Source organism: Scyliorhinus torazame, chromosome 16, assembly GCF_047496885.1.
Source record: "Scyliorhinus torazame isolate Kashiwa2021f chromosome 16, sScyTor2.1, whole genome shotgun sequence".
In the NCBI taxonomy this organism is placed as follows: Eukaryota; Metazoa; Chordata; class Chondrichthyes; order Carcharhiniformes; family Scyliorhinidae; genus Scyliorhinus; species Scyliorhinus torazame.
Window position 1 is genome coordinate 66,036,055 of NC_092722.1, and position 24,090 is coordinate 66,060,144.

Genomic DNA, 24,090 nt, shown 5'->3' on the forward strand with positions numbered 1-24,090 from the left:
CTTCCTCAAAGAATTCAATCAAATTTGTGAGGCAAGACCTTCCTTTAACAAATCCATGCTGACTATCCCTGACTAGTCCAAGCCTTTCTATGTTACAGTATCCTATCTCTCAGGATTGAGAGATTTTCCCACCACCGACATAAGTCTCACTGACCTATAATTGTTTGGCATTTACTTCCATCCCTTTTTAAACAATGGGACCACGTTTGCATTTCTCCAGTCCTCTGGTACCTCCACTGTATCTAGTCAGGATTGGAAAATCATCCTCAGAGTATCTGCTATCTCCCCCCTGATCTCATTCAGTAGCCTCAGAAAAAAATCCATCTGGCCTGAGTGACGTATCTGTCATAATATCCACTCATGTATATAATGAGATGCAGACAGGAAGTGATTGACACATAGGATGACCAGTAAGCATACAACACAGCACAGCCAACCACCAGACAGGACACTACCACTATAAAGCCAGAGGGCACTAGGTTTCCCGCTCTCTCGGGACCCAGCTACTGAGACAGTCAGAGCCCACGAGCTAGCAAGCACAAACACCATGCGGTAGCTAGTAAGTCTGGTCAGGCTACGACAAGGTCACTAGTCAGATCAGTATAGTGTCGACCTACAGCTGAATATGTACAGCAGTTCATCTAGTTGAATAAAACTTCTCCTGTGTTAGACATCTGTTTCTAACTTACCTGCAACGAGTGCAGTCCACATCGAACCAACCTGTCTAACACATCATGGTACCAGAGTGATATTGATCTTGACGGACCTACCTCGAGTGAATCAGCATCGACCAGCAAGCAGCCATCCAGCGAAATGGAAAACATCCAGCCTCCTCTGCAACTCCGCATCTCCAGCAACCTCGGCGCCAACTGGAAAATCTTCAAGCAAAAGTTCCTCTTGTACACCGAGGCCTCCGACCTTGAGGCAGGATCGGATGCCAGGAAGATTGCGCTATTTCTCTCCACTGCGGGGGACCACGCCATCCATATCTACAATTCGCTTATGTTCGCCGACGGTGAAGACAAAACGAAATTCAAAACAGTCCTGCTGAAGTTCGACAGCCACTGCGACATTGAGATGAATGAGAGCTTTGAACGGTACATCTTCCAGCAGAAGCTTCAGGGTAAGGATGAACCTTTTCAGTCCTTCTTGACCCATCTCCGCATCCTAGCGCAGTCATGTAACTATGACTCGACGGCGAATTCCATGATCCGGGATCAGAACGTTTTCGGGGTCCACTCCGACTCCCTGCGGCAGCAGCTCCTTAAAATCAAACAGTTGACCCTCTCTGTCGCTATCGAGACATGCGTTGCCCATGAGCATGCCAAGAATCGTTACTCCCACATCAGGGCGGCAGAAACTGCATAGCTGGCCTCCCACGAGGTAGAAAGGGTGCAGGCCATTGCACAGATGCAGGGCCTGAGCATTGAGGAGAGTGGCCGTTTTGCGCATTTTTCTCGGATTCCTGCGCATGCGCGCCACGACCGAGTGGACGACGAGACCGAAAACCCGACTGCGCAGGTGCGTACGTTGGCCGACCGCACTGCGCGATGGCGCACGGATCGCGCTGACGTCAGCGTCATGACGTGTCCAAATTGTGGCTCTGCCCATTTAAAGCGGCAATGTCCAGCAAGAGGACGCCCATGTCTCCAGTGTGGCAAGCTTGGCCACTACGCAGCCCTCTGCAGATCCGCTCCACCGCTCAGCAGCCAGCGATCCCAGCTGCGGCGCAGAAGTATCCGTTCAATACAACAAAGCATGCCAGAATCTGATCTCTACAGCCCAACGGACCCTGATGCTGACTGCCTCAAGTCTCCATATCGGGTGGGCATCGTAACCACACATGAGCTGGCCTCCACTACACCTGCGCAACGCCTCTCGATCCTAAGTGTGGATCCTGACGACGAGTGGTGTGCTGTCCTCACAGTTAACAAGGCTCGCATCCGATTTAAACTGGACAGCGGCGCGTCTGCGAACCTCATCTCACAATCCGACCTCGACACCATCCGGGCCCGACCAAGCATTCTTCCACCGGCCTGCCAGCTCCTTGACTACAATGGCAATGCCATAGCTGCCAGTGGCTTGTGTCAACTAGGAGTATCCAACAAGGCGATCAAGGCAACGTTACGATTTGAAATCGTCAGGCCTGACAGGGCGTCCCTGCTCGGTGCTCGCGCCTGCAAGCTCCTAAATCTGGTTCAGCGAATCCACACCATATCGTCGTCACCGGCGACGGCCTCGCAGATGGAAATTTGCAAGCCGACATAGACGACATTATCACTCAGTACCGCAGTGCATTCGATGGAATGGGCACACTCCCGTACCGATACAAAATACTGCTCAAGCCGAACTCCATCCCTGTAATCCATGCACCACGCCGGGTGCCGGCACCCCTCAAGGATCATCTGTAAAAGCAACTACAGGACCTCCAAGACCAGGGCATCATCTCGAAGGTCACGGAGCCAACAGACTGGGTCAGCTCCATGGTCTGCGTAAAGAAGCCATCAGGAGAGCTCCGCATTTGCATTGATCCCAAGGATCTAAACTGCAACATCATGCGGGAGCACTACCCGATCCCGAAGCGTGAAGAGTTAACCAGCCAAATTCTTCACTAAGCTGGACGCCTCCCGGGGTTTTTGGCAAATACAGCTGGACGCGTCCAGTCTCATGTTATGCACCTTCAACAACCCGTTCGGCCGCTACTGTTACAACCGCATGCCTTTTGGTATCATATCTGCCTCCGAAGTGTTTCATCGCATCATGGAGAAGGTGATGGAGGGCATCGAGGGGGTACGAGTATACGTGGACGACGTGATCATCTGGTCCACAACGCCCCAGGAACAACATCACTCGCCTCAAGCAGGTCTTCCAGCGAATTTATGAACATGGTCTCCAGCTCAACAGGGCCAAATGCTCAGTTGGTCAATCTGATATAAAGTTTCTAGGCGACCACATCTCGCGGCAGGTGTGCGGCTAGATGCCGACAAGGTCTTGGCGATCAACGCCATGAAGACCCCGGAGGACAAGAAGGCGGTCCTCCGCTTCATCGGGATGGTCAACTTTCTCAGGAAATTCATTCCCAATATGGCATCCCACACCACGGCCCTCCGCCATCTCGCCAAGAAGTCAACGGAATTCCAGTGGCTGCCCACGCATGAAGCGGAATGGCGTGAGCTGAAAGCAAAGCTCACCACAGCCCCAGTTGTAGCATTCTTCGACCCAACCAAGGAAACCAAGATATCAACTGATGCAAGCCAGGACGGCATTGGGGAGGTGCTCCTCCATCGAGATAACTCCTCGTCCTGGGCCCCAGAGGCATATGCCTCCAGGGCCATGAAGCCCACTGAGCAACAGTATGCCAAGATCGAAAAGGAGTGCCTGGGTCTCCTGACAGGAATAGTCAAGTTTCATGACTACGTTTACGGCCTGCCAAAATTCACAGTGGAAACGGACCACAGGCCTCTAGTCCACATAATCCAGAAGGATTTAAATGACATGACACCTCGGTTACAGCGAATTTTTCTTCGACTCCGCTGCTATGACTTCGAACTTGTCTACACGCCAGGCAATGAGCTGATCATTGCAGATGCCCTATCCCGGTCCATCACCACACCGTGTGAACAAGGTGACTTAATCTGCCACATAGAAGCGCAAGTGCAATTGTGTGCCACCAACCTCCCAGCCTCTGACGAACGGGTGGTCCAAATTCGTGAGGAAACGGCCAAGGATCCTTTACTGCAGCGTGTGATGCAGCACCTTACCCATGGCTGGCAGAAGGGACAATGTCCCCAATTCTTTAATGTTAAAGACGAGCTGACGGTTGTGGAGGGAATGCTTCTGAAACTCGACAGGATCGTTATTCCTCAAAGCATGCAGGCTATGGTGCTGGGTGAACTCCATGAGGGTCACCTAGGAGTTGAGAAATGCCGACGCAGAGCTCGGAGGCAATTTACTGGCCGGGTATTAACCAGGATATTGCCAACACGGTCCTCAACTGCCCCACCTGTCAGAAGTTTCAACCGGCTCAACCCAAGGAAACACTGCAACAGCAGGAGATTGTGACCTCTCCGTGGTCCAAAGTAGGTATGGACCTTTTTCACGCCAAGGGGCGTGACTACGTACTCCTGGTCGATTACTTCTCCAGTTACCCAGAAGTGGTGAAACAGTCCGACCTCACGTCGAAGGCGGTCATCAAAACCTGCAAAGAAATGTTCGCCAGGCACAGAATACCGCTCACGGTAATGAGCGACAACAGTCCATGCTTTTACAGCCAAGAATGGTCTGATTTTGCATAGTCCTACAACTTCCGTCACATTATCTCCAGTCCCCACTACCGCAATCAAACGGGAAGGCCGAGAAAGGGGTCCATATTGTCAAGCGGTTTCTGTGCAAAGCTGCAGACTCAGGCTCCGACTTCAACCTGGCAATGCTGGCAAACAGGGCAACCCCACTGTCCACTGGGTTGTCTCCAGCGCAGATGCTCATGAATCGCACTCTGAGGACCACAGTTCCAGCCATCCATGTTCCAGACCTTGACCACCTCACGGTACTACAAAAAGTGCAACAGTCCCGGGCCCAACCGAAGGTCATATATGATGCTCATGCCACGGATTTACCTGAGCTAGCTCCAGCCGATCATGTTCGCATCCAGTGGCCTGAGGGCGGTTGGTCAGCCACAGATGTTGGTATCAAACAAGTTGCCCCGAGGTCTTTCATTGTTCGCATGGCTGATGGCTCCCTGCTATGGCGCAACAGACGGGCATTGCGAAGAGTTCCACGCCTACCACCTGACCGCAGTGCTCCGCCGGCTATCATGCTTCCTCTGAACATACCCTGCCACGAGGCCACCGATCTGCCAGCGAACCTGCCGGCCCACGCGACCACCGCGATGGCAGCGATCCCACCCATCCACGTGCAGGCGGCTCCTGATCCACCTCTGCGGCGATCGACAAGAATTTGTCGCCCATCACAAAGACTGAATCTGTAGACTTAACTTTTGTAAATTTTTGTGACTGAATCCATTGACTTAACTCTTGTAAATATTGCTTAGTTTGCCATGTATCTGCACTATCGACACCTTCCCATGTATATACGTTTGTTCAATCACGGTTTGTATATAGTCAGGCATATATATATATGTATACACACATCAGTATTTATTTAACTCAAAAAAAAAGGGGGGAGATGTCATAATATCCACTCATGTGTATAATGAGGTGCAGACAGGCAGTGATTGATACATAGGATGACCAGTAAGCATACAACACAGCACAGCCAATCACCAGACAGGACACTACCACAATAAAGCCAGAGGGCTCTAGGTTTCCCGCTCTATCGGGACCCAGCTACTGAGACAGTCGGAGTCCATGAGCTAGCAAGCACAAACACCATGCGGTAGCCAGTAAGTCTGGTCAGGCTACTACAAGGCCACTAGTCAGAGGTGGGGGGGAGCTCCCTGCACCCTGCCCCCACCCCTCCTCCCTCTTTTTCCCATGTCCCTCTCTGATATTTCTCTGGGTTCCTTCCTTGCCTTCCCCCCCCCCCCCGTTCCTCTCTGCTTTGTGGGATCCTGTCTGCGCTCGTCAGTCCCCTCTCCCCCTTTTTCCCTCGTCACTGTTGGCTTCGAACAGGTCCTGGAACAGGCTGATGAATGGCCCCCACTCTTTGTGGAAGCCCTCGTCTGATCTTCGGATGGTGTACTTGATCTTCTCCAGGTGGAGAAGTTCCGACAGGTCTGCCAGCCAGTTTGAAGATGTGGGTGGTGCTGCTGATTGCCAGCCGATTAAGGAAGCAAAAGTCAGGGCTTCAGCCCGCTTTCCCATATGTAATTTTGGCTGGTCCGAAACCTCAAAGACTGCCATTCTCGGGCACAACTCCACCCTCACCCCCACAACCTTGGACATCGCCTCGAAGACGGCTGTCCAGAATCCGCCAAGTCTGGGGCAGACCCAGAACATGTGGGCGTGGTTCGCCGGGCCTCCTTGGCACCGTTCGCATTTATCATCCACGTCCGAGAAGAACCTGTTCATTCGGGTTCTGGTTAGGTGAGCTCAGTGCACCACTTTAAACTACATGAGGCTTAGCCTTGCGCAGGAGAAGGTGGAGTTGGCTCTCCTTCGTTCCAGAGTCCCCAATCCGCTTCTGTCCCGAGTTTGTCCTCCCATTTGGGCCTAGCGCCGTCCAATGGTGTTCTTGCTCTTTCCTGCAGCCGTATGTAGATGTCCCCACAGTTCCCCCTCTCCTTCCTGTCCGTGCCCAGTAGTTCCTCCAGTAAAGCGTCTCTTAGGGCCCTAGGATATTGCATTGTCTCCTTGCGGAGAAAGTGTTGATTTGTAGGTGTTGGAGCTCCTGTCCCTTTGGTAGCTCCAGTCCTTCCATTAGTTCGTATAGGATCACGGGTCTGTCCCCCATATAAAAGTCTCTGATCGCTGGGGTCCCCCTGTCCTGTCTCCACATCTCAGAAGTGGCATCCAGCATGGCTGGCAGGAATTTGTGGTTACCACAGATGGGGGCATGGTGGACATCTTGGTTAAGCCAAAGTGTTGCCTCATCTGGTTCCATGTTTTCAATGTGGCTACCACCACTGGGCAGGGTGTGTATTTCCCCGGTGGGGGATTGGAACGTTGCCGTGGCGAGGGCTCGGAGGGTCATTTTCTTGCACATCCGTGCTCGGTTCTCCTATCCATTCCCTCACTCTCCCAGCTGTGGCTGCCAGTGGTAATATTGCAAGTTCGGAAGAGCCAGGACGCCCATGTTTTTCCTCCTTTGTAATGTAGACTTGGGGATCCTTGGGTTTTCTCCCGACACACAAATGTCATGATCCTTTTGTCTATCCCTTGGAAAAAGGCCTTGGGGATGAAGATCAGTATGGGTCTGACCAGGAAGAGGAACCTCGGCAACACGTTCATCATGATCTTCTGCACCCTCCCATCTCTGTATCCCACCTCTGTAGGTCCTCTTTAACTTCCTCGGCAAGACTGGTCAGGTTCCATTTATGGATCCGTGTCCTGTCATGGGCTATCTGGATCCCCAGGTAGCAGAATTCATTTTGGGCTAGTTTGAATGATAGACCCCCCAGCTCTGTCCCTCCCACATTCGGGTTCACCGGGAATGCCTCGCTCTTGCCCAGATTGAGTTTGTAGCCCGAGAAGGCCCCGAACTCTGCCAGCAGCTTCATGATTACCTTCAGGCTGTTCTGTGGGTCCGATATGTAAAGGAGCAGGTCATCTGCATAGACTGAGACCCTGTGCCTTCTACCTCCTCTTCAGATGTCCTTCCACTCTTTTGTGTCTCAGATCGGTCGCCAGGGTTTCGATTGCCAGGGCGAACAAGAACAGGGACAGTGGGCATCCCTGCCTTGTGCCTCTGTGCAGCAGGAAGTATTCAGAGCCGGTGGTGTTGGTCCGCACACTCGCCTTGAATTCTCCTTTGCCTTATCTGCCAAAGCAATCTCGTGTCCCCTTTTTGCCCTCCTGATTTCCTCTTAACTCTACTCCGACAACCTCTATACTCTTCAAGGGATCCAATTGATCCCAGCTGCTTATGGGTACCATATGCCTCCTTTTTCTTTTTGACCAGGGCCTCAATATCCTGAATCATTGAGGTTTCCCTACTTCTGCTGGCCTTGCCCTTCACTCTAAAAGGAATGTGCTTATCCTGAACCCTGATTAACACACTTTTGAAAGTCTTCCACTTACCAACCGTCCCTATTCCTGTCATTTCCTGCCAACAGACTCCCCCAATCAACTTTTGAAAGTTCCTGTCTAATACCATCAAAATTGGCCTTGCCCCAATTTACAATTTTAACTATTGAGCCAGACCTATCATTCTCCATAGCTATCTTAAAACTAATGGAATTATGTTCACTGGTCCCAAAGTGATTCCTCACTAACACTTCTGTCACCTTCTCTTCCATATTTCCCAAGAGGAGGTCAAGGTTTTCCCCCTCTCTAGTCGGGCCATCCACATACGGAATGAGAAATTCCTCCTGCAGACACCCAACAAATTTCTCTCTACCTAAGCCCCGAATGCTATGACTGTCCCAGTAATGTTGGTAATGTTAATGTCCCGAACTATTACTTCCCTTTTTTTCTTGTATCTATCTGTAATCTCCTCAATTTCCCGCTGACTATTTGGCGACCTGTAGTACAATCCTATCAAAGTGATCTCTCTATTCTTATTTTTCAGTTCTACCCATATAGACTCAGTGGGCGAACCCTCGGATAAATCACCTCTCAGTACTGCTGTGATATTCTCCCTAATCAAAAAATGCAACTCTCCCTCCTCTCTTACCTCCTGTTCTATCTTTCCTGTAGCATCAGTACCCCGGAACATTGAGTTGCCAGTCCTGCCCTGAGTGCATCTCCCTTCCCCGTCAGGTCTCTTGCATTGAAATAAATGCAGTTTAATCTAGACTTCTCTTGCTCTCTGCCCTGCTTTCTCAGACCATCTATCCAACCTTTTTTCTGCAAAACTCCCTGCAGAATACAAGTTTAGAGATCATTCCACCATGATTTGACACCAAAGCATTTGTAAAGTTGTGTTTTTTAAATGCCTTCTTGATATATCCTGAACTTAACCCAGCTTCTATTCATTTCAGCTGCTCATTTCCTGTGTGTAAACATTAAAAGTTAATTATTTGGAAGCCTAACATGTGTAAGCATGTGTGCAGAGCTCTTCCTAGTGGTCAGAATGTGATTTACAACTAGGGACAAATAATCAATTTCGTTGGCCTGTGCTTATCACTCTTCAGCTCCAGCAGGGCACTGTGGCAACTGTCGTATTGCTCAAGCATCGACCCTGGATTGTAAAAAGATGGAAAGGTCCTAATCGCATGTTGCACTTTTTTTTCTAGGAACAAGCAAGTGGAAAAGCAGTCACAGGACCTGGATGTGGAGCTAGCCAGACATGCTTTTGGAACTTGGTTGTTTAATTGGCAGAGTTGCTGTACATATCACATTTATCAAATGGATTTGGGGTACAACAATACACAATGACTTGGGGGAAACCTTGGATCTGGGGTACAACAATACACAATGACTTGGGGGAAAACCTATCACATAGACTTGCAGTCCCTGACTAATCACGTTGAACTGTACAACCTGCATAATTGTATAGAAATTCAATATTCAGTAAAATATATATCATTTTGAAAAATGTTGGTAATTGATAACTATTAGGGAGCAGAACTTTTGGAGCTGAATGCATTTAGTTACTAATTATTATAATTATCAAATTGTTGCATGTGAGAAAAATCAATAAAATATTAATAAACTTTGCTATCTAACTATTGTTAGAAAGTAATTCTTAGAATATTCCATGGACCCGATTTCTGTAAATATATGTATCATTTCCTAACAGAAGCTTTTACAGTCCAGTTATGGAGGAAAGAGGATTAATCATATTCATAACAGCAGGAACATGGTATAACAGTGCCACCATTCAGTACTGCTACACAATTGCTCATTCTTCAACCCCAAACATGACAACAGCTCCCCCCCCCCCGCCAACAATATTGTTACCCTGGCCCCAAAAAAGCAGCAATGGCAGGAACAATTATTTAAAAATACATTCACGGGATGTGGGTTTCGCTGGCCAGTCCATAACTTATTTCCCATTCCTATTTACCCTCGAGAAGGTGGTGGTGAGTACCTTCTTGAACCACCGCAGAGCCTGCGGTGCAGGTACACCCACAGTGTTGTTCAGGACAGAGTTCCAGGATTTTAGTTTTGATCCAGCGACAGTTAAGGAACAGTGATATAGTTCCAAGTTACTTTCCCGACAGGAAAACATGTAAGTGCTGATTTTTTCAGGCATCTAGTGCCCTTGCTCCTCTCGGTGTTAGGAGTCACATTTTTGGAAGGTTCACTTGAAGGAACAATGAATCTTGTAGATAACACATATTGCTGCCATTGTGCGGTGGTGGAGGGAGTGATGTTTGGGTGGCTTTGTCTTGAGTGGTGTTGAGCTTGTTGAGCATCACTGGAGCTGCACTCATAGAGTCGAGGTCATTATGATGTGGAGATGCCGGTGTCAGACTGGGGTGGGAACAGTAAGAAGTCTTGCAACACCAGGTTAAAGTCCAACTGGTTTATTTTGGAATCACTAGCTTTTGGGGCGCAGCTCCTTCATCAGGTTAGTGACTCACCTGATGAAAGAGCTGCACTCCGAAAGCTAGTGATTCCAAATAAATCTGTTGGACTTTAACCTGGTGTTGTAAGACTTCTTACAGAGTCATTATGGCACAGAAGAAGGCCATCTCATCCGTTGAGTCCATGTTAACTCTGCAGAGCAATGCAGTGAGTGTCAAATCCCTGGTCTCTCCCCATGCCTTGAAAGTTAAGTTCCTTCAAGTGGCCATCAAATTTCCTGTCCCAGTTGAGACAGGAAGGAAAATATAAATACATATTTACATCAACTGGGCTACTCTGTAAAACTATCACTTTTATTTTTAACAATGTATGAAGCTACCCTGACTACCCATGACTCTTACTGGACGAATTTCTAAACTTTAGCCAAACCAGCAGAGTCTCGTTATCTTTAAATGGCATTAATGCCCCTTCCTGGAGCTGCACAAAGCTTCTGTGCATTTCTAAAGAAGAATTCTGGCCACCAGAGACACGAGCCGGAATTCGCTATTCCCCGCCACGAAGACCAGCAATACCGAAGAACCCCCCGGCGGGGCAAAAACCAGGATTTGTGCTGGGCGGCAAACCTGTTGCAAGTCTCTGCGCCTGCTCGCTGGCCATAGCGGGTTTCACGAAGGGCCCAGTCAGCCATCCCTGAAAGAGCACTCTAGTTAGATCCACTCCCCTGCCCTATCCTCATAACCTGACCTAACCTGCACATCTTTGGACACTAAGGGGCAATTTTATCATCGCCAATCCACCTAACCAGCACATCTTTTATCTTATCTGATCTTGCGTTTGCTGTGTGTGTTATGTGTCGAGGATTGGAACACTCCAAATATAAGTGTTAGGGAAAATACACTCAAAGGAGGGAAATCAGAAATACCTTTCTGTTTACAATGGGTAGTGGGAGGAGAAATCAGGGCGGTTTTAAATTAAACACCCGCATGTCAGGAAAATTCCTTTTAAAATCATCTCCACTAAGCCTTGTAGGCAGCGCGTTACGCACTCATCAAGTCAAGGGGAGAGTATGCCATCATACTTTTGACAGGGTTTGGGAGTGAGGGGTTGAGTTCCTCGCCTCAGAACACCCAGCTTTTTACGAGCTGTGGTACACACAGTATTTATGTGGCTGGTCCAGTCAAGTTGATGATAAGAGGTTTAGCTGTTAATTGAACATCTTGGGGAAAATGATAGGATTTTCTCTTGTAGGAGATGGTCATGCGAGAAAAAAAATTGTATAAGTCAATAAAATATTAATAAAGTTACCATTGAAACCCCAGCAGGACCATACCATAGATTGAGGTATTTAAACACCTCAGAGACTTTTTACCATCACTCAGAGGAGAATGTTGTTTGCATATCTTCCATTATACTTTCATCAATTAGACTACTTAGCTTCTGCTATTTTTCCTCTATTCTTTACCAATGCAACACTATATTATTTTTATCTCTAATGTCACTCCCTTTTTTTGTTCTTTGCATTCCACACATTGTCTCGTTTCACAGAAGGAGCATCTTTCTCTAACTAAACTATTAAAAAATTTGAAAAAGCTTCAAAGTGTAATTGATGACAAATTACTTTCATTGGTTGCTGAATTGATGACAAGGAGAATAAATTGAGGATATGTATGTATTGAAAGGCCCTCCTTGTTGCTCTGATCTCCAAGAGCCTCTAAACAACACCACCCATGCGCCATGTTCCATCCATTGGTGATGGATTTGCTAAGGCTCTATGGTTCAATCTCAGACAAACGCTAGCTTCACGTTGAGGATAGGTGCTCCCCCTGACATACAGCTTTTTCTTCCATGTCCGGATCAAGGGAATGAGGGCTGAAGTTTGTGTTTCTGACACAACCTGAATTGAACATTTGTGAGCAGAGTGTCACTAGGCCGCTTAAGTGCTGCTCTCGAGAGATGCCTCCAGTTGGTGCTCAGCATGTCAAGAGCACAGAGTCAGCAAGTACCAATCAGCAGGAGGTTACCCTGACCTTGCGTGAGGACTCTGGGAAATCCCTCCATCGCCTCTTCCTGCTAATTAACAAACCTAATTTGAGTACTATGACTGACTGATTATAAATTAAATAATTAATTAGTTGTTACATGACAATGCTGACACAGAATTATCTTTTAAATCCTTATCCTACATTCTGGGTAAAGACAGAATGATAATGAGCCTACGTGATCAGAAACTGGTTTTCGTTTTCATGTTTCATTGGTGCAGAAGGTGTAAAGGGAACTAAATGGTTAAAAATAAAACTTCATCAGAATCCCAAAGCCCTGCGTGCCAGTTAGTAAAGGTTTCACTGTAATATTAAATGAGACATGAGTAAGAATTTGACAATTATGGGTATAATATTGACTGTCTGAGGACTCCATTAAAATTACACCACATCAAACTTCCTCCTTGAAATAGTTTTATTTCCTGAAGAAAGACAACATGAACACGATGTTGAAATTGGTAGCCTAGTTAACAACTCACCCTGCTGGGACATTGGGTTTCACAGTTCAGTTCGGTCTTTGGTTCGTATTAGTTCACACACTCTGACCGTAGTTCTTTTGGTAATGGTAGTTTAGCTCATAAAACAAAGAGAATCAGAAACAAAACTTAAAACAGTAAACCATAATGTGATTGAGGGGGCGGGATTCTCCAATCCCGCGGCAGAGTGTCGCACGCCATTGTAAACGGTGTCACGTTGTACGACGGCGTGAACAGCCCGCTCCTACGTCTAATTCTGGCTCCTACAGGGGGCCAGCACGGCGATGGAGCGGTTTGTGCCGCTCCAGCTGCAGATCCCGGCGCGAACTGTGCGCCGCGGGATCCGCGCATGCGCAGTTATGCCGCCAACGATGACAAGCGCAGTGGCTTTGGCGCCAACGCGCGCATGTGCAGTGGCCTCCTTCAACGCGCTGGCAGTGACGCAACATGGCGCAGGGCTACAGGGGCCGGCGTGTAGGAAAGGAGGCCCCCAGCCACAGAGACCGACCTGCCAATTGGTGGGTCCCAATCACGGGCCAGGCCACATCGGAGGCCCCCTCTCCCGGGGTCAGACCCCCCCTTTTCCCCCTCCCACAGGCCACCACCCGACCCTTACACGCCGTGGTCCCGCCGGCCCAGAGCAGGTTAGAACGGCGCCAGTGGGACTCAGCTCTTTTCCTACGGCCGCTCGGCCCATCTGGAGAATCAGCGGGGCGTGCCGGCATCGGGGCGGCGTGGCCCGTTTGCGGGAATTCTCCGGCCCGGCGCAGGGCTGGGAGAATCCCGCCCAAGGAGTCAATAAGGCACCCCAGCCCCACAATTGGCATAATTGACTTGCCAGCAATGGGCCAAGGATCGGATTAGGGAACTGACTTCCCAAGGTGGCAAGTGAGGCACAGCTGGTTCCATGTCAAGCCTGCAATTTACAGTCAGTTTCATCCTTCGATTTCAATCTCCTTACCCCAGCTTTCACGGGTTGGGGATCAAATGAGCCTCCAATCTAGAATAGCCAATGACCCACGATTACATCCCTGATAGCCTGGCCTCCATAACTAGTGGCATTTCACATACACAGTACATGCCCTAAGGCTGCACTTTTCAGTCTGAGGGTAGGGTTAATTCTGACTGCACTCATCGTCCCCCAAGTGGGAGGGTCATTTTGGCCTTGTGCAAGTTTGATGTGGTATAATCTTAATGGAGTCCTCAGTCAGGAAGTCAATATTATATCCATAATTAAGGGGCTGCACGGTGGCATATGGTTAGCCCTGCTGCCTTACAGCGCCAGGGACCCGGGTTTGATTCACGACTTGGGTCACTGTCTATGCGGAGTCTGCACATTCTCCCCGTGTCTGAGTGGGTTTCCTCCAGGTGCTCCGGTTTCCTCCCACAAGTCCCGAAAGACGTGCTTGTTAGGTGAATTGGACATTCTGAATTCTCCCTCAGTGTACCCGAACAGGAGCCGGAGTGCGGCGAATAGAGGATTTTCACAGTAACTTCATTGCAGTGTTAATGTAAGCCTACTGTGACACCAATAAAGATAATTATTTCTAAATTTCTACACATCTGTCTGTAGGCTTCTGGCACTCGTTCATATGCACTTAATTTTATTTTTCTCATCTCATCATAATTCTGAGATATATCCTCTGATAGTGATGTAAACACTTCACTATCTCTATCTGTTAACTTTGTTTGAACCGACAATACCCACATGGTCTTTGGCCAACTCAATTGTTTAGCCACTTTCTCAAATGCGATAAAAAAGGCTTCCACATCTTTCTCATCAAACCTTGGCAGTGCTTGCATGTATTTAAACATATCTCCACTAGGCTTTTGACTAGGAGGGGGTTCTCTTTCCTCTAGACATTCCTCAACATATGCCTTTAATTCCAATATTTTAAGTTGATATTCCCTTTTGTTGAAATTCTCTCTTTACTCTTTTCTCCTGCCATTGTCTCTCCCTATTTCCTTTTCTTCTGTGATTGCTTTTCTCTCTCTTTTTCTTCTGCCATTGCCTTTCTCTCTCTTTCTTTTTCTTCTAATTCTAATTGTTTAATTTGCTATTGAAATTTAGCCAATTCCAATGCTTCAGACTGTGTCTCTGGTGAATTTAAATGCTGAGCTATCACTTGTATTATGTTCATCTTCCTCACCCTTTCAGGTACAGGCAACTGCAGCTTGTCCACCAAACCCTAAAGTTTTGTTTTAGTCACCCTTTGTAAACCACATCCAAGAAAGATTTAAAACTCAAAGAGCCATTTCCAGTCACTCCCTATTTAAACTGTACCACCTGAAAGAAAGCACCTATTCCACAGATACTGTCTTTAAATTCAATAATCTCAAGCCAAACAAGGATATATACTTATACTTATACTTTTAAATCCCAGTGAAGAGCCTCCAAATTTATTATGATCCCGGGCGAGCCCTCAATTTTATTACGATTCTGGACCAGATCCCAAAAGTTGCTAGGATACCGGACAGGAAGCTCAATATTTTATTATAATTTGTAAGACTGTGAAGAAAGGATGTTTCACTCCAGAAGTGATTTCTCGCACACAAAGGGATATGGTATATTAAAAGGAACTTTATTACTTACACAAGATTATTAACTTTAACATCATAAGTACAATATCTTTCAATGACTAGTTAAACTAGTCATTCAATGACTAGTTAAACTAGCTTATAAATACAATGAAATTATAACCCTTAACTGCTATCTTTATCTCCACTCAAAAAAACCTCATCTGAGGTCAAAATCCACTTCTAAATACAGTTAGCAGACTCAGGAATACTTGTTGTAAACAGATGTTTTGGTTAATCCACTTTGAGTAAGTGAGGTCATTTAGGAATCAGCTGGAGATTCTTGTCTGTCTCAAACTATTGTTTAAACTGCCAGCCTGAGTCACTGGTCCTATTCTTACACAGGAAAATCTTGAACTCATTGTCTTAAGAACAACTGTTTGTCTGCTCTGGCCCCAGTCAAATCTTTAACTGAACAAGTTTCCCCAGGAACTGCTAGAATACCCACAGTCAGATATAAACCCACTGTATTGAGATCAATTGTTTCTCTGGTCACACCCCATCTAAAACTGAGTTTCTTAAATTGCAACCTAAACACCTGACTGCTTCAGCTCCTGGATCTTCCCATTAACAACTTAATCTTACTAAAACTAAACACAATGGGCGAGATTCTTCATTTTGGGAGATTATGTTCTCCAGCCTGAGAATTGTAACTGATTTATGTTCCGCCTGGCAGCGCAAATTGGGAAGCAATTCAGTATCCCTTGCCATGCAAATTTATGCATGGCAAGGACTACAAGGGATTCCTGAGGGAATCCCGCTTTCGGGCAGCCATTCAGAGCAGGTGACCTGATAGCGAAGAATCACGGCCGGCCAACCTCCCCACTGCAAGCTTGAGTGATTGGAATGCACCTAGTGATTGAAGTGCACTTACCTCTCTTTGATGCGGTTGATGTTGGTAAACATGGGAGTTTAAGCACTTAGAGTCACCTATCCATTAAGGGAGATGAATGAATCAAGGCTGTAGCTGTTTTGTGGAAGATGTCAATCACAGCCCACTACTAGAATGGAATGAATGGCTTGCAGCTAATGGACCTGAGGTGTTGAAACACAGGTCACAGATGCTCTCCTTCCAGAAACTTCCAGATGAGTTGTACTGCCCCTGCCTGTACTGCTCTCTAGCTTCCAGACAGGTGTCTCTTTTCTTGGGTGGGGATGGGGGGGGGTGTCTGGGGTGTCCCTTTATTCAGGGGGTAGAACATGTTCTTCCTGCGAGAAGGTAAGAAACCTGCCACCCTTGGCACTGCTGCATCCATGGGAATGGCCTGAAGAGGCCTGGCAACACATGCATGTGGATTTTACAGGACCTTTTTAAGGACATATGTTCTTGGTAATGGTCGATGCTCACACCAAGGGGACAAAGATCACTGTGATGTAATTTACCTCATTGGAGGAGACAATTGAGAAGCTAGGAGAAGGGATTATTTGTTTTGGATTCTCTGAACAACTAGTAAGCGACAACAGACCTCAATTTGTCTCACAAGAATTTGAAAGTTTCTAACCAGAGAATGGTATTCAACGTAATAAGTCCGCACTGTACCACCCTGTACTAATGGGCTAGCAGAACGTTTCATCCAACACCATGAAAAATACCTTGGGAGTCACCAGTGAACAAGGTTCACTGTCAAACATCTTAACAAATTTCTACTGGCATATAGGAATCCCACACATTCCATGACCAAGACTTCACCTGCATTACTAATGATGAAAAGACAATTACATTTTGCGTTCGATTTGTCGAAACCTCTGAAAACTAAAGAGCTCATACAACAGCCACAACAATTACAAATCGAACGGTGGGAGAGGAGGGAAAAGCATAGAGTTTTCCACCAAGGACAACAAGGGAGGAAGGGATGAACCAGGAAACTACAGGCGTAGTCACTCAGGCTATATACAGGACAGTCAATGTAACCTCTGTGGTGGGGCAACTATTGGAAGCATTTGGAGAGGCAGGTATTAATCAAAAATAGTCAGCACGGCTTTGTGAAGGGGAGGTCATGTCTGATCAACTGGATTGAATTTTTCGAAGAAGAGACCAGTTATGTCGATGAGGGAAATGCATTTGATGTAGTCTACTTGGATTTCAGCAAGGCTTTTGATAAGGTCCCATATGGGAGACTGATAGCGAAGGGAAAAGCCCATGGGATCTAAAGAAATTTCTCAAATTTAATCCAAAATTGGCTGAGTGACAAGAAGTAGAGGGTGATGGTTGAGGGATGTTTTTCTGACTGGAAGCCTGTGTCCATGTGGTCCCGTAGGGATCAGTGTGGGGCCCTTGCTGTTTGTGGCTTATATAAATGATTTAGATAATAATGTAGGAGGGTTCATCAGTAAGTTTGCAGATGATATGAAAGTTGGTGGGGTGGTAGCCTTCGATTGCAGAAGAATATAGACGGGCTAGTCAGATGGCTGATCAGTGGCAAATGGAATTCAATACGGATACATTTGAGGTGATGCACTTGGGCAGGACAAACAAGGAAAGGGAATACATGATCAATGGCTGGACCCTGGGAAGCACCGAGGATCAGAGGGATCTGGGTGTGCATGTACACCTGTCCCTTAAGATAGCAGAGCAGGTGGATACAGGGGATGATTTAGCACAGGGCTAAATAGCTGGCTTTTAAAGCAGACCAAGGCAGGCCAGCAGCACGGTTCAATTCCCGTACCAGCCTCCCCGAACAGGCGCCGGAATGTGGCAACTAGGGGCTTTTCACAGTAACTTAATTTGAAGCCTACTTGTGGCAATAAGCGATTTTCATTTCATTTTCATTTCAGTGGTTAAGAATGCATATGGTATTCTTGCCTTTATTAGCAGAGGCAATGGGCGGGATTCTCCCAACGGGAGTCTAAGTACCGTCGCCGGATAAAAACCGGAGTGTTTTACTCCGGCGACGGCGCCCGTTCCCAGACCCCTCTTCTAGGGCCTCCGTGGGGCTGGCAGGGGCGTGGCGCGATTTGGAGGGGCAGGGCCTCGGCGCGGCGTCGGAGACCCAGCGCCGCGTAAAAGCCTTGGGTCCCGCGCATGCGCTGTTGTGCCAGCTCAATCCTGCGCATGCGCAGTTGGGCTGCACCATCCTGCGCATGCGCGGGGAACTTCTTACGCGCGCCGGCCCCGACCCAACATGGGGTCGGTGTTCAGGGGCCGGCCACGCCGGTAAGTAGTCCTGGGGGGTAGAGGCCGGCCCGCCGATCGGTGGGCCCCGATTGCGGGCCAGGCACTATCGGAGGCCCCCTCCCCCCCATTGGAGGAGCCCCCCTCCACCTCCCAAAGGCAGTCCCCCAAGCGTTCCCGCAGAGTTCCCGCCGGCAGCGACCAGGGGTGAACGGCGCCGCGGGACTCTGTTGTGTCGGAGCGGCCGCTCGGCCCATCCGGGCTGGAGAATCGGCGGCTCCTCCGATTCCAGTGGCCCGCGGCCGGCGCCGTGCCTAACGCGCCGGCGCAAATGGCGCCGATTCTCCGCACCTCAGAGAATCGCACCGGCGTTGGGGCGTCGTGGCACGGTTGCTCCGATTCTCCAGCCTGGCACGGGGCTCGGAGAATCGCCCCCATAAAGTTTAAGAGCAGGAAGGTTATGCTGAAACTTTATAAAATGTCAGTTCAGCCACAGCTAGAGTATTGTGTGCAGTTCTGGAATCCACATTATAAGAGGGATGTGTTAGCACTGGAAAGACTGCATAGGAGATTTCCAGGATGTTGCCTGGGCTGGAGAGTTTTAGTTATGAAGAAAGATTGGATAGATTGGCGTTGTTTTCCTTGGAGTAGAGGAGGCTGAGGGGGGACATGATTGAGATGTATAAAATTATGAGGGGCATAGATAGAGTAGACAGGAAGAAACTATTCCCCTTGGTGGAGGGGTCAATGACCAAGGGACATAGATTTAAGGTATGGAGCAGAAGGTTTAGAGGGGATGTGAGGCAAAACATTTTTACCCAGAGGGTGGTGGAGGCAGAGACCCTCATAACATTTAAGAAGTATTTAGATGTGCACCTGTGATCCCAGGACATAAAAGGCCAAGTGCTGGAAAATAGCATTAGAATGGTTTGACTAGTGCAGACACAGTGGGCCGAAGGTTCTATAACTCTATGACATGGAGACAGGGGAGAAATGGGTCCCTGCCACAATTCTTGCAGGCTGGCCCTGTCTCTTATACTGTCCAGACCAGAGATGACATTATCTGGAGAAGACATGTCCAGTTGCTGGCTGGAAGAACGGAATCAGGCCCACGGAAAATCCAGGTTCTGCCCGACAAAGTCATGAGTTGACCATTCCCAGAACCCTGACACTAAAATACACTGTTGAGGAAAGTGCCTCACCCTCTGCCCAGGCACAGGGACAATCTCTAGTTTCTACGTCAACGCCAGTTAAACCAAACACCGATGACATTAACGCAAAAACGGAAATCTCAGAAGTTACCACTAGTGTGAGGAAGAAGATGCCAGAAGTTCGCTGTCAACTCTTCCGAGAGTGACAACCTCCAGATCATCTGACTTATTGACTATTGTTCATGTTGAATTAGTTAGGGATGTTCAGCTGTCAGGATACCGGACCAACACCAACTTTTGTTAGGATACCGGATGAGAACCCCAAACTATTTTTCTATTTGTAAAACTATAAGGATTTTTACAGTTTTACTTCACCCCAGGAGTGATGGCTCTGACAAATAGGTATCTTTTATGTTAAAACAAACTTTAATTGAAACATAACATTAACCACATTAGCATCAAAGAAACTTTAACTTACTATCTAAACCTACCATCATGTATATTCCAAAAAAGCAACCCAAAACAATTCAAAATCCACTCATAAATAAAGTTGGCAATCAGGGTTACTTGCTTATCTGTGCAGACCTTTGGAGAGAAATCCTTTCAGGAACAATCTGAAAATCCTACTATCTTGTCAGACTCAAATCCTACAGCAACCTGCTGTTCAACTTAAAATCTTATAACAGAAAGCAAACCTACAGTCAGACCCAGCTCCTCCCATTAATTAATTATATCATCTATATCCTTCAAATTATCGACACTCCAGGGAATCTCCTGCAATCAAAACAATGTTCCATTAGCCATCTCTTAGTAAAAAGGTAAATTGTTAAAATCAATAATTACCTCACCTTTTATAAAACCATAATTACAGCTTTAGTGGACACGCTACCCATATGTATTTTAAACCAAGGTTTTTACTAACATTATGCCCAAAACATGAAATATAATATATAACAATTTCTATATTTATAACACAATTTAAGGGGGGAGGAAATGTTATGTATTTGCATTAATTCATATTCCATACAATCCATACAGTGCAGAAGGAGACCATTCAGCCCACCGAGTCTGCACCGACCCTTCAAAGGAGCACTCTACCAAGGCCCACTCCCCTGCTCTATCCCTGTTACCCCACGCATTGATCATGGCCAATCCACCTAACCTGCACATCTTTGGACTGTGGGAGGAAACCGGAGAGCCCGGAGGAAACCCACGCAGACATTGGGAGGAAGTGCAAACTCCACACAGTTACCCAAAGCCAGAATTGAACAGGAGTCCCTTGCACTGTGAGGTAGCAGTGCTAACCACTGGGCACTGTACTGTGGGAGTAGCTCTAGTGAAGCTCTGTTGTATTAATGTATTCACCAGAAGTGATGTCGTAAGTCCTAGCGAGGGAAACAGAGAGAGAACAGCCATGTAAATAAATTGTAAATAAAGCTCCACTGTTTTAAACCTCTGCTCCCTAGTATCACACCTCCAAATCACAATACCTGGCACAAAGGAGATGGTTTTGGTAGTTGGAGGTCAATCATCTCAGCTCCAGGACATCACTGCAGGAGCTCCTCAGGGTAGTGTCTTTGGCCCAACCATCTTCAGCTGCTTCATCAATGACCTCCCTTACATCAAAAGGTCAGAAGTGAGATGGTTTGCTGATGATTGCACAATGTTCACGATTCCTCAGATACTGAAGCAGTCCATGTCCAATTTCAGCAAGACATGGACAATATCTAGGCTTGGGCTGACAAGTGGCAAGTTATATTTGCGCCACACAAATCCGTGGCAATGGCTATCTCCAACAAGAGAGAACCTAACCATCGCCTCTTGACATTCAATGACATTACCATTGCTGAATCCCCCACTATCAACATCCTGGGCGTTACCATTGGCCAGAAACTGAACTGGACTAGCCATATAAATACTGTGGCTACGAGAATAGTCAGAGGCTAGAAATCTTACGGTGAGTAACTCACCTCCTGACTCACCAAAGCCTGTCGACATTCTACAAGGCACAAGTCAGGACTGTGATGGAATACTCTCCACTTGCCTGGATGAGTGCAGCTCCAACAACAGCCAAGAAGCTCAAAACCATCCAGGACAAAACAGCCCGCTTGATTGGCACCCTTTCCACAAACATTCACTCCCTCCATCACTGACACACAGTGACAACCAGGTGTACCATCTACAAGATGCACTGCAGGAACTCATCAAGGCTCCTAAGGGAGCACCTTCTAAACCCACAACTCGTAGCATCGAAGCACAAGAGCAGCAGATACCTGGGAACCCCATAACCTGGAAGTTTCCCTCCAAATCACTCACCATCCTGACTTGGAAATATATCGCCGTTCCTTCACTGTCACTGGGTCAAAATCTTGGAACTCCCTCCTTAACAGCACTGTAGGTGTACCTATTTCTCAGGGTCTGCAGCGGTTCAAGAAGGCAGATCACCACCACCTTCTCAAGGGAAATTAGGGATGGGCAATAAATGCTGGCCTAGCATGCGACGCCCACATCCCTTGAATGAATGAACAAATGCTCAGCTCTAACGAACCTGAACCATTCATTACATGATATGATCTGTGGACATTGGAGCGTGTAACAGATTAACCTGGCGTTGCTGGGAATATTGTCGTTCAAATCTGCAACAAACACAGGCATTCCTCAGCAAACCTCAAGAGGGCAGAATAAGCTAAGGTAAAAGATTCTCCACCTCAATAATGTGAGGAAACCTTTGTTGTCAGGTGCTGGGAAAAGGCCCTGCTGCAGATTTAGGCAGGACATGGCTACTTCAGTCTGAGTGGGATTTGGGGTGTGATCAACAGTTTGTGTTGATCTGATTTGGGCATGTCCTATTCAACAGCAGCTATCACAGTTCATTAAGTACTCAATGTGAATCATGGCAAAGATAGCATTTGAGCCTCCAGAAGCACACAGCCTGAATATTTTGGTGTGAATTGTAAAGTGTGATGCACAAAATGACTCAAGTGAATGTGTTAAAATAATGAGATCATGTAGGTTCATTTGCTTTGGGATTCTGGCAAGTTAACAACACCAATTTCTTCAGTTTTATTGACAAAGTTCCCAGTAATCTATCACTGCAGAGACAGCTTCAAAACAACTCGGTGTCTGGGGTGTATCACAGAATCATAAAATCCCTGCAGTGCAGTTTCGAAAGAGCACTCCACCTCGACCCACGCCCACATCCTATTCCCATAACCCCGTAACCCCACCTAACCTTTTGATGTTATATACTATGTACAATGGTAGGGAGGTACAGTGGTGTATCACCACACCTTTTGCGCACTAAGGGGCAATTTTGGGGGCATGGCCAATCCACCTATCCTGCGTATCTTTGGACTGTGGGAGGAACCCCACGGAGGCACAGGGAGAACTTGCAAACTCCACACAGACAATCACCCAAGGCTGGAATTAAACCGGGGTCCCTAGCGCTGTGAGGCAGCAGTGCTAACCACTGGGCCACCGTGCTGCCACTGCTGTATCACCACGTCAGGGTCAATCTTCACAATTTAAAACTCTCTTGCTGGCTCACTTGGTAAGTGCTTCATATTAGCAAGATCCCATTCAAGCTGCAGGTCTATCCTGACCTAAGGAACAATATTCAGCCTGCAGTAAGAAAGATCCCACTTCTGTTTATTATCCAAAAGCTTATTCTGGGAAATGGATGCGATTATAGATGATACATAAAAAAAGGGTTTTCTCAGAGTCCTGCAAATATTGTCCCTTTAAGCATTTATGCAATTCCATTTTCAAAGTTACCTCCTTCCATTGCCCTTTCAAGTAATTTACTCCAGCTCATAGCAACTTAATGCATGGAAAACCTTCTCTCACTTCTGGTTCTTTCACAAATTACCATTAAATCTGTCTACCTGGTTGCCTCTCAGTGGAAAACCGATTATCTTCATTTACTCCATGATCTTAAATGTCTCCATCACCTTCACTTCTCTGAAGAGAAATCCGACTGCTCTTCTGCTGGATTCTCCGGTTCCCCAGCCGCCTGTTTCTCGGTGTTGCGCCATTTGCCGGCGGCGGGATTCTACACTCGCACCGCTTGTCTCGGGAATTTCTCATTGAAGCCACCCCCCGCTGCCGGGAAACCCGTGGGTGGAGGTGCGCTGGTGGGAAAAATGAATAGCAACAGTTGGAGAATTCCGTCCCTTGTCTCTGCATTGCTGGGGTTTTTACACCCCTAATACCATTCTAATAAATCTCCTTTCTATCCTCTCTAACACCTTGAAATCCTTCCTAACGGGACTGAACATAGTGTTCCAGCTGAGGACTAACCTTTGTTTTCAGAGTCACACAATGGTTACAGCATTAATAATTATAATAATCTTTAGTATTGTCACAAGTAGACTTACAGTAACACTGCAATGAAGTTCCTGCGAAAATCCCCTAACCTCCACTTTCCGGCGCCTGTTCGGGTACACTGAGGGAGAATTCAGAATGTCCAATTCACCTAACAACACTTTCGGGACTTGTGGGAGGAAACCGGAGCACCTCGACGAAACCCACGCAGACACGGGGAGATCGTGCAGACTCCGCACAGACAGTGACCCAAGCTGGGAAACGAAGCTGGGACCCTGACGCTGTGAAGCCACAGTGCTAACTACTGTGCTACCGCTACCG

General features: G+C 47.3%; 1 protein-coding gene across 1 annotated transcript in view; it reads left to right on the top strand.

Annotated features, from left to right (window-relative positions):
- LOC140392259 (uncharacterized) overlaps positions 1-9,244 on the top strand; it is a 415,817-nt gene extending 406,573 nt beyond the window's left edge. Inside the window, exon 49 of the mRNA XM_072477576.1 lies at positions 8,855-9,244. The gene's annotated coding sequence lies outside the window, so the exon portion shown is untranslated. The remainder of the gene's footprint in view (positions 1-8,854) is intronic.
- Positions 9,245-24,090: the final 14,846 nt, after the last annotated feature.